This window comes from Panicum virgatum, unplaced genomic scaffold, assembly GCF_016808335.1.
Source record: "Panicum virgatum strain AP13 unplaced genomic scaffold, P.virgatum_v5 scaffold_1765, whole genome shotgun sequence".
Lineage (NCBI taxonomy): Eukaryota > Viridiplantae > Streptophyta > Magnoliopsida > Poales > Poaceae > Panicum > Panicum virgatum.
In genome coordinates this window covers 27,597-37,098 of record NW_024376276.1, presented here as the reverse complement: position 1 = coordinate 37,098, position 9,502 = coordinate 27,597, and positions in this window count along the sequence as shown.

Sequence of the window (9,502 nt, the reverse complement as noted above, 5' to 3'; positions counted from 1 at the left end):
CATAGCAGTCACAACTTTAGAAGGTAGCATCATGAGGTGCTCAGTTTTTCTTGAGAGCAATAATTAAATGTTTTGATAATTGATACAACACACTTCTACATGGTTTGACTATACTTTACCTACTGTATAAATATTCCAGTAGAGCTATTGTAAGTCCTTACGATTTTCCAGTAATATTGTTGCTATTCATGGTTAGGATGGAGTAGCGGGTTGAAATTCCTTATACCATGCCTATACTGATATTTTGTTTAATCATATGGAACTTTATGATGTATTTACCATTATATGTGGCATCTTAAAGAATTAGTTTCAGAAAATATCTGTATTTTAAAATTTTAATGTAAGCAACCTCACTAGCTTCTTCAGTTTTCATTCAGCAAGACCTCTCTCTTCTTAACTGATTTACCCTGATAATGTTCCCTGTCATATCTCTTTCTGTTTACAAATTTATGCGATGTTGGTACATATATATTTTTCTCATATTGCCTTTTGTGTACATTTTACCCTTAGTTCTAAAAAATGGAAGTGTGCCTAGTTAGATTCCTGAACTTGATCCATTGTGAGTAGGTCCCACCAGTTAATTGAACTAACTGGCACATGACAAATCTGGTGCACCTGATGAAAATGAGACACCTTGTCAGACATCTTGTTAACTTTCGTACAGTCTTGTTGCAAATAATGTTTGATTTGATGAAGCTTTCTAGCAAGTATTATTCTGTCCCACTACAGTCACATTATGTCCACAAAATGCCTGCCATTGGTAATATGGCTCATTTGGACCAGTTGTATTCACCATTTTGGATCCTTAGAAGTAGTATGTACATTTGTGATTTTGCTGTTCTATACATGACGCTTATGCTTAGGACTCTTCCTGATTATAGATACAGAACTTCAGTCCTGTTCATATAGAGATGTGGACCAGGTGATTGACCATATAATTTCAGTAATGAAAAATACAGGGCCATTTTGCTTATTTCACAGTAACTAATTCAAAGACGATGCCATAATCGTAACAATAACAAGATATTATAGTTTGTGAACCCGAGACTTCGGCATCATACCAGCCCAAGGTGTCCGCAACCTTGTAAAGAGCCTTGAGGTTGTGAACCCGAGACTTCGGTAGCATCGCCATAGTCCAGGCACGGAGGTGCGAGCTTGACGACATGGCGATGCAAGAAAAGGTTCAAGCTAGCAGGAAGAAGAAGGGGAGGCAAGAAAGCGCTCAAAGAAGAAGAAGGCGAGAAGATGATGAATGAGCAAATGGCAAGGAAGGCATAATGGGGGGAAATAGCATTTGGAGGATTTAAGGGTCACCTCGATCCACTCCCCCATGTGCTATGGTTGAAGCGATGTGACGCCACTGAACAGGCGCAGCGGTTCCGCTCCCCGAGGAGGAAACGGTTCCTTCTTGGGGAAGATTCAGGCAACCGGGGCAACATGGCGGCTGAGAGGTGGGCCTACCGCGCCGAAAACTCCGCCACGTCAGTCCCGGGGGCCACTGTCAGCGCCCCGGGGGTAGGGTACCCCTGGCTCTGTTAGAAATCTAGGCAATTTTCGGTATATTTTAATTCCAAAATTAAATGTATAAACTAGCAATATTTCTATGACTTTAAGGAGTAAAATAAAACATGTGAACATGTTTATACTTATCACACATATAAGCATAAACAATATAAATAACCAAAGTTTCAGGGAGTACCCTAAAGCGGGGCCGTTGCCGGAGGCATTGGCTGCGCTGTTACCAACTGGAGTAGACATCTACTCGGTTGGCCTCAGTCGAAGTAGTCGAACTAAATCGGTGCAGGAAGAAGTTCGCAGTGCAGTCCCACGAACGGTCACCAAGATGTAGTCGACGTAGTCGTTCGGCCACCAGAATGTAGTCGACGTAGTCGTTCGGCTCGTCCACCAGGAAGTAGTCGTACAATCGGGCAAAGCCTTAGTATTTTTGAGCAGTCACGCTAAAGCGTTACCCAAAAACCTGATTGCCCGCCTATCCCGTGCAGGATCTCAAGGCGAGCAAGGTTTCGGAGGCCTGCTCACGCTAATTCTGTGCGCGCAGAAATTAGCGTTGGGGAACTCAGTTGTTGCAACTGGAGAGGGAGAAGAGAGGAGCCGAGTTGCCTCAGTGCTCTGGTGCAGGATGGATGAGGGGAATGGCACTCCTTATATAGTGACTCAGGTGCTCAGGATCGTTGAACCTGGACACCATCAGAGTCATTTAGGTGATGCGGTTATGGCCATTAATTACAGATTTAATTGCATGTTTAATCGCACGATTAATTGCTGTCAACGGCAAAATAGCCATCACATCGCACCGCGCCTCGGCCACGGCCACGGCCACGGCCACGGCCACGGCCACGGCCACGGCCCGGCCCGGCCCGGCCCGGCCCGGCGAGGCGAGCGAGCGCGCGCGCGCGTGTGGTTCACCGTCCTCCTCTTACCGGCTTCACAAGTGGTGTACAAGAAGTCCACCTTTTAAGTCGGTTGAGATCCTCCTCAATTCCCGGTACGGAATTAAACATTGATTCCCTAGCATTAATAGTGGGCTTTAAATTCTTTTAATGCTTTAGAATAAATGGGCCAAGCCCATTACTCCAACAATCCCCACCAAGAAATTCAAGCCACACTAGAAATACCCTCATTCTCTCATTGATATACCAGTATTCGACAGAGACTGTTAAGTTGAACTTCCATCTAGGACAAAGGCTACACTTACTCACAACTATGCAATGGACTATGCCTTGAATTGCCAGTTTTGTGCAAACAAGTTTGACCAGAGCCCTACACTGGTACTAGGCTGCAAAAGCATCCCCGCGGTTTGGAGCTTATAAGTCATACTCCAGGCCCTTCATGAGTTTCTATAGAATACCCAATTCTCATAGACCATGACCAGTGGTCAAACTCATATAGGTGTGTTCCTTTCAGATGTTCTGTAGGACAACATCTTTGTTTCAAGAAAACAACTCATTTGTTTAAAAGAAACCACCTGGCACACATTAAGGTATAGACCAACCTGCCATACAGATTAGAAGAGAAATGCACCTTATACACGGAATGAGCCCTTTTCACAAAGGTTCTCTTCTCACAGTCAGACTTTAGTTTGTTTCACCATCCTAATTCACGGGATCTCCGATCACATAGGACAGGTTTCCACTATAGAATGACTCACGTGGGTCTCAAGCCCAATTCCATAGATGCATTGTCTATCACATTTCGTGAAAGACCCTTTGTAAACTGATCTGCCAGATTTTTAGCCGTCTGAACATAGTCCAGGGCTATAACTCCGGAGTTTCTCAATTTTCTGACAGATTTCAACCGCCTTTTCACATGTCTAGATGACTTCATGTTATCCTTTGAACTATTCACCTTGACAATTACCGTTTGATTGTCACAGTTCATTAGGATTGCCGGTAACGGTTTTTCAACTATCGGCAAGTCCATAAGGAGCTCACGAAGCCACTCAGCCTCAACAGTGGCGGTATCTAATGCTGTGAGTTCTGCTTCCATAGTTGACCTTGTTAAGATGGTCTGCTTGCAAGACTTCCAGGAAACAGCTCCACCAGCAAGTGTAAACACATATCCACTTGTGGCCTTTATCTCATCAGCATCAGAAATCCAATTTGAATCACTATACCCTTCTAGTACCCTTGGGTACCCGGTGTAGTGAATTCCATAGTTCATTGTCCCCTTCAGATAGCGCATTACTCTTTCAAGACCCTTCCAATGATCATCTCCCGGGTTTGAAACAAACCGGCTCAGTTTGCTTACAGCAAACGAGATGTCAGGTCTTGTAGCGCTCGCTAAATACATTAATGAACCAATGATCTGAGAATATCTCAGCTGATCTCGCATTATCCTTTTGTTCTTTCTAAGAATTAAACTGGCATCATATGGTGTTGAGACAGGTTTATAGTCACTATAACCAAAGCGACTTAACACCTTCTCCACATAGTGAGACTGTGTAAGAATCACCCCACCATTGATCTCTTTTACCAGCTTTATATTAAGGATAACATCAGCTTCTCCCAGATCCTTCATCTCAAAATTTTGAGATAAAAACTCTTTGACTTCCTTAATCACATTAAGGCTAGTGCCAAAGATCAGTATGTCATCCACATACAAGCACAAAATCACTCCTTCAGCCCCACCATAGCGATAGTACACACATCTGTCAGCTTCGTTCACAACAAAGCCGGCAGAGGTCAAAGTTCTATCAAACTTTTCATGCCACTGCTTAGGTGCTTGCTTGAGACCATATAAAGATTTTAACAACTTACAAACCATTCCTTCTTGACCCTTTGATACAAACCCATCCGGCTGATCCATATAGATCTCCTCTTCTAACTCTCCATTGAGGAAAGCCGTCTTAACGTCCATCTGATGAACGAGAAGACCATAAGAGGCTGCCAAGGAAAGTAACACTCGAATTGTGGTCAATCGGGCAACTGGTGAATAAGTGTCAAAGAAATCTTCTCCTTCTTTTTGTGTATAACCCTTGGCCACAAGCCTAGCCTTGTACTTTTTAATAGTACCATCTGGCCTAAGCTTTTTCTTGAACACCCACTTGCATCCAACCGGTTTACATCCATAAGGACGTTCAACGACCTCCCAGGTTCCATTAGACATAATAGAATCTATCTCACTCCTTATTGCTTCCTTCCAATAGTCAGCATCAGGAGATGAATATGCCTCTTCAATGGTTCTGGGTGTATCATCTATGAGGTATACAATGAAATCATCACCAAAAGACTTTACAGTCCTTTGTCTCTTGCTCTTTCTCGGAGCATCATTGTTATCCTCCTCAGGATTTTCTACAAGTGTATGTTCATTGTGTTCTATCGGCTCAGCAGAGCCATCATCCTTGATGAACTCTTGCCTAGATGAACTTGTTTCATCTCTCATGGGAAAAATGTTTTCAAAAAATGTAGCATCTCTGGACTCCATTATAGTACCAACATGCATGTCAGGTACTCCAGATTTCACTATTAAAAATCTATATCCAACGCTGTGAATAGCATAACCTAGAAAGATACAATCCACAGTTTTAGGTCCAAGCTTACGTTTCTTGGTTATTGGCACACTCACTTTTGCCAAACAACCCCATGTACGTAAGTATGACAGTGTTGGCCTTTTCTTCTCCCATTCCTCGAAAGGAGTTATCTCTTTATTCTTTGTAGGAACACGGTTTAGGACATGACATGCAGTCAATATAGCCTCACCCCACCATTCCTTGGAAAGTCCCGCTGTATCTAACATGGCGTTAACCAAATCCGTTAGAGTGCGGTTCTTTCTTTCGGCAACCCCATTTGACTGAGGTGAATAGGGAGGCGTCCTCTCATGAATAATACCATGTTCCTCGCAGAATAAAGTAAATAAATTTGAGAAATACTCGCCACCACGATCTGACCTAACTCTTTTGATCTTTCTCTCAAGTTGGTTTTCTACTTCAGCTTTATAGATTTTAAAGTAGTGTAAAGCTTCATCTTTTGACTTCAACAAATAGATGTAACAAAATCTAGTACTATCATCAATCAAAGTCATGAAATATTTTTTACCACCTTTTGTCAACACTCCATTCATTTCGCACAAATCGGAATGAATTAATTCTAAGGGTGCCAAGCTCCTTGCCTCCGCAGTCTTATGAGGCTTACGAGTTTGTTTTGATTCAACACATACATGACACTTATAATTTTTGACAAAAGTGAACTTTGGAATTAAGCTCAAATTAGCTAAGCGCATCATACAACCAAAATTAACGTGACAAAGCCTCGAATGCCAAACATTTGTTTCATCAACGTTAATAACATTGTATGCAATTTTATTACAAACATCTGACAAAGAAAGACGGAACAAACCTCCGCTTTCATAACCTTTTCCAACAAAAGTACCAAACTTAGACAAGATACATTTATTGGACTCAAAGATTAATTTGAAACCATCTCTACACAGTAGAGAGCCGCTGACTAAATTCTTCTTGATGGTGGGGACATGCTGCACGTTCTTCAGCTGCACGGTCTTCCCCGAAGTAAACTTCAGATTTACCGTACCAACACCAAGAACACGCGCATGTGATCCGTTCCCCATCAGCAAGGAGGAAGTCCCGCCGGTCTGGTAAGAAGAGAACAAAGAAGCATCAGCACAAACATGAATATTAGCACCAGTGTCAACCCACCACTCGGGTGAACCAAAGACTGAAAGAACAGTAGGTAATAAATTACCGTACCCCGAAGTTCCTCCAGGCTCGCTAATAACCATGTTGGCGGAGTCGTTGTCTTTGCGGTTCGGACACTTTGCAGCAAAGTGATCCGTACTAGCACACACATAGCAAGCTCCCGTCTTCTTCTTCTTCTTAAAAGTGGTTGTCTTCTTAGTCTTTGGTTGGTTCTGCGGTGGCTTTTTCTTGTTCTTATGAGAGTTGTTCTTCTGAACAAGATTGGCACTTGAAGCACCAACAACTCCTTTCCCACGTATGTCCTTTGCTCTCGCCTTCTCCTCAACATCAAGAGTCCCTATGAGTCCATCTATTGTGAACTCCTGTCTCTTATGTTTTAGAGAAGTAGCAAAGTCCCTCCAAGAAGGTGGCAGCTTAGAGATTATACCTCCAGCCACAAACTTATTGGGTAACACACATGGGGACTCTTTGCTGCAATTTTTGAGATCTTTTGCCAGAGTATGTATTTCATGAGCCTGTTCCACTACAGAACGGTCTTCGACCATCCTGTACTCAAGGAACTGCTCCATGATATACAACTCACTCCCGGCGTCAGATACTCCATATTGAGCCTCAAGAGCATCCCACAAAGCTTTGCCAGTTGGCAGCCGGATATAAGAATCCACCAGGTTATCACCAAGAACACTAATGATCAAGCCTCGAAAGAGGATATCAGCCTCATCGAACGCACTCCCTTCCTCTGGAGAGAATTGTTCAGGCTTACCCTCTTTCACATGGATCACTCTCGATAGTGTTAACCACAGTATAAGCCGCTCTTGCCAACGTTTATAATTTGAACCATCAAAAGGTGATGGTTTGATTGATGCAGCAAAGCTAGATACCGAAAGCCTATTAACAAAATCAGGTTTTTGGATTGTTAGAAATCTAGGCAATTTTCGGTATATTTTAATTCCAAAATTAAATGTATAAACTAGCAATATTTCTATGACTTTAAGGAGTAAAATAAAACATGTGAACATGTTTATACTTATCACACATATAAGCATAAACAATATAAATAACCAAAGTTTCAGGGAGTACCCTAAAGCGGGGCCGTTGCCGGAGGCATTGGCTGCGCTGTTACCAACTGGAGTAGACATCTACTCGGTTGGCCTCAGTCGAAGTAGTCGAACTAAATCGGTGCAGGAAGAAGTTCGCAGTGCAGTCCCACGAACGGTCACCAAGATGTAGTCGACGTAGTCGTTCGGCCACCAGAATGTAGTCGACGTAGTCGTTCGGCTCGTCCACCAGGAAGTAGTCGTACAATCGGGCAAAGCCTTAGTATTTTTGAGCAGTCACGCTAAAGCGTTACCCAAAAACCTGATTGCCCGCCTATCCCGTGCAGGATCTCAAGGCGAGCAAGGTTTCGGAGGCCTGCTCACGCTAATTCTGTGCGCGCAGAAATTAGCGTTGGGGAACTCAGTTGTTGCAACTGGAGAGGGAGAAGAGAGGAGCCGAGTTGCCTCAGTGCTCTGGTGCAGGATGGATGAGGGGAATGGCACTCCTTATATAGTGACTCAGGTGCTCAGGATCGTTGAACCTGGACACCATCAGAGTCATTTAGGTGATGCGGTTATGGCCATTAATTACAGATTTAATTGCACGTTTAATCGCACGATTAATTGCTGTCAACGGCAAAATAGCCATCACATCGCACCGCGCCTCGGCCACGGCCACGGCCACGGCCACGGCCACGGCCACGGCCACGGCCACGGCCACGGCCCGGCCCGGCCCGGCCCGGCCCGGCCCGGCGAGGCGAGCGAGCGCGCGCGCGCGTGTGGTTCACCGTCCTCCTCTTACCGGCTTCACAAGTGGTGTACAAGAAGTCCACCTTTTAAGTCGGTTGAGATCCTCCTCAATTCCCGGTACGGAATTAAACATTGATTCCCTAGCATTAATAGTGGGCTTTAAATTCTTTTAATGCTTTAGAATAAATGGGCCAAGCCCATTACTCCAACAGGCTCGCTAGATAAGCCACCACATCACATTAGACGAGGCTAGAAGCTGGGCCATCCCTTGCGCAGCCCGAAGCGCAAGATGGGCCGAAACATGGTCATTTCAAGCCCAACCTTGAAGTCCACTCCCGCAGGTGAGCCGCAGCGGCGGGGACCCCCCGGAAGTAGGCGTGACGAAGGCTCGGGGCCGGAGCTTACGTAAGCTCCGACGACCCAGGTTCCGCCAAGACGACCTGGGCTTACGTAAGCCCGGAGGGAAGCCGCGCGGGAGAGCAGCCCAAGCTTTTGTAAGCTCGGGGCTCCTCCGTGCGTTAGCCATGACGCCAACCACTGTAGGGATGCTAAGGTCAAAAAGGGGGACGTGGCTCTCCTGCGCCATGTCGCGCCCTGTAGAGACGTACGCCACCTACCCCACGCCGCTCGCTGTGCACGCATGTCCCACGAATCGTGCGACGTGTATCAACAGTTAGAAAAGACATAGCGCTGTACCCACGATCATGACGTGGTCTAATTGTACTTCCTACCTGCCCCAGCATGGTCTGATTGTACCTCCCACCTGCCCCTTGCTCTATAAAAGGGGAAGGTGGGCAACCTTAGAACAAGCTGAACCCATAGGTCCAACAGGTCGGTCTCATATAGAGTCGGTCGAACTCATCGAAGTCTGGGCAGTTCACCTAGAGCTCTCAGCACTTGTAACCGTTTCTCGTCCATAGTCAAGAACACTCCAAGAGGACGTAGAATGTTACACTCCGGTGGTCCGAGCCTCTCTAAACCTCCGTGTGCTTTGTGCTTGAGTCGCTACCATCCTGCTTGTTAGCGAGCACCAGTCCCTACGCTCTTCAGTATTCTACTCTAACTTTCTTGGTACTTGCATACCACTGTGTCGCACCCGTCGACATGTATGAAAAGATATGGTACAGGGAGCATTATTAGAGAAGATTTTGATATGGAAGATGAAATTGATTTAGAGGGCAAAATCTGCTTGTTCTTTGAATTAATTACTCCGTTGTGGTAAAAATATAGAGTAAATTCCCTCCATGCCACTGTAAAATACAACTCATCCCTTACATACCATTGAAAAATATTTAATCCCTTCAATGCCATCGTTTATAATTTTTGATCCCCTCAGTGCCACTGCCGTTTGTTTTCACCGTCAAAGTACTGTAGCGCAGTTAAAAACACCCTCGCCTTACCGTACCAGGGAGAAGCTACTGGAGGGCGTCAGAACGTCGGCGTGAGCAGGTTGAGCAGGAGACCCTGGCGCTCACGAGCGCGCGGTACAGCTCCTCAGCCGGCCTCGGCGGCGTCGACGCACGCCTCGAGCCCGCACACCCTG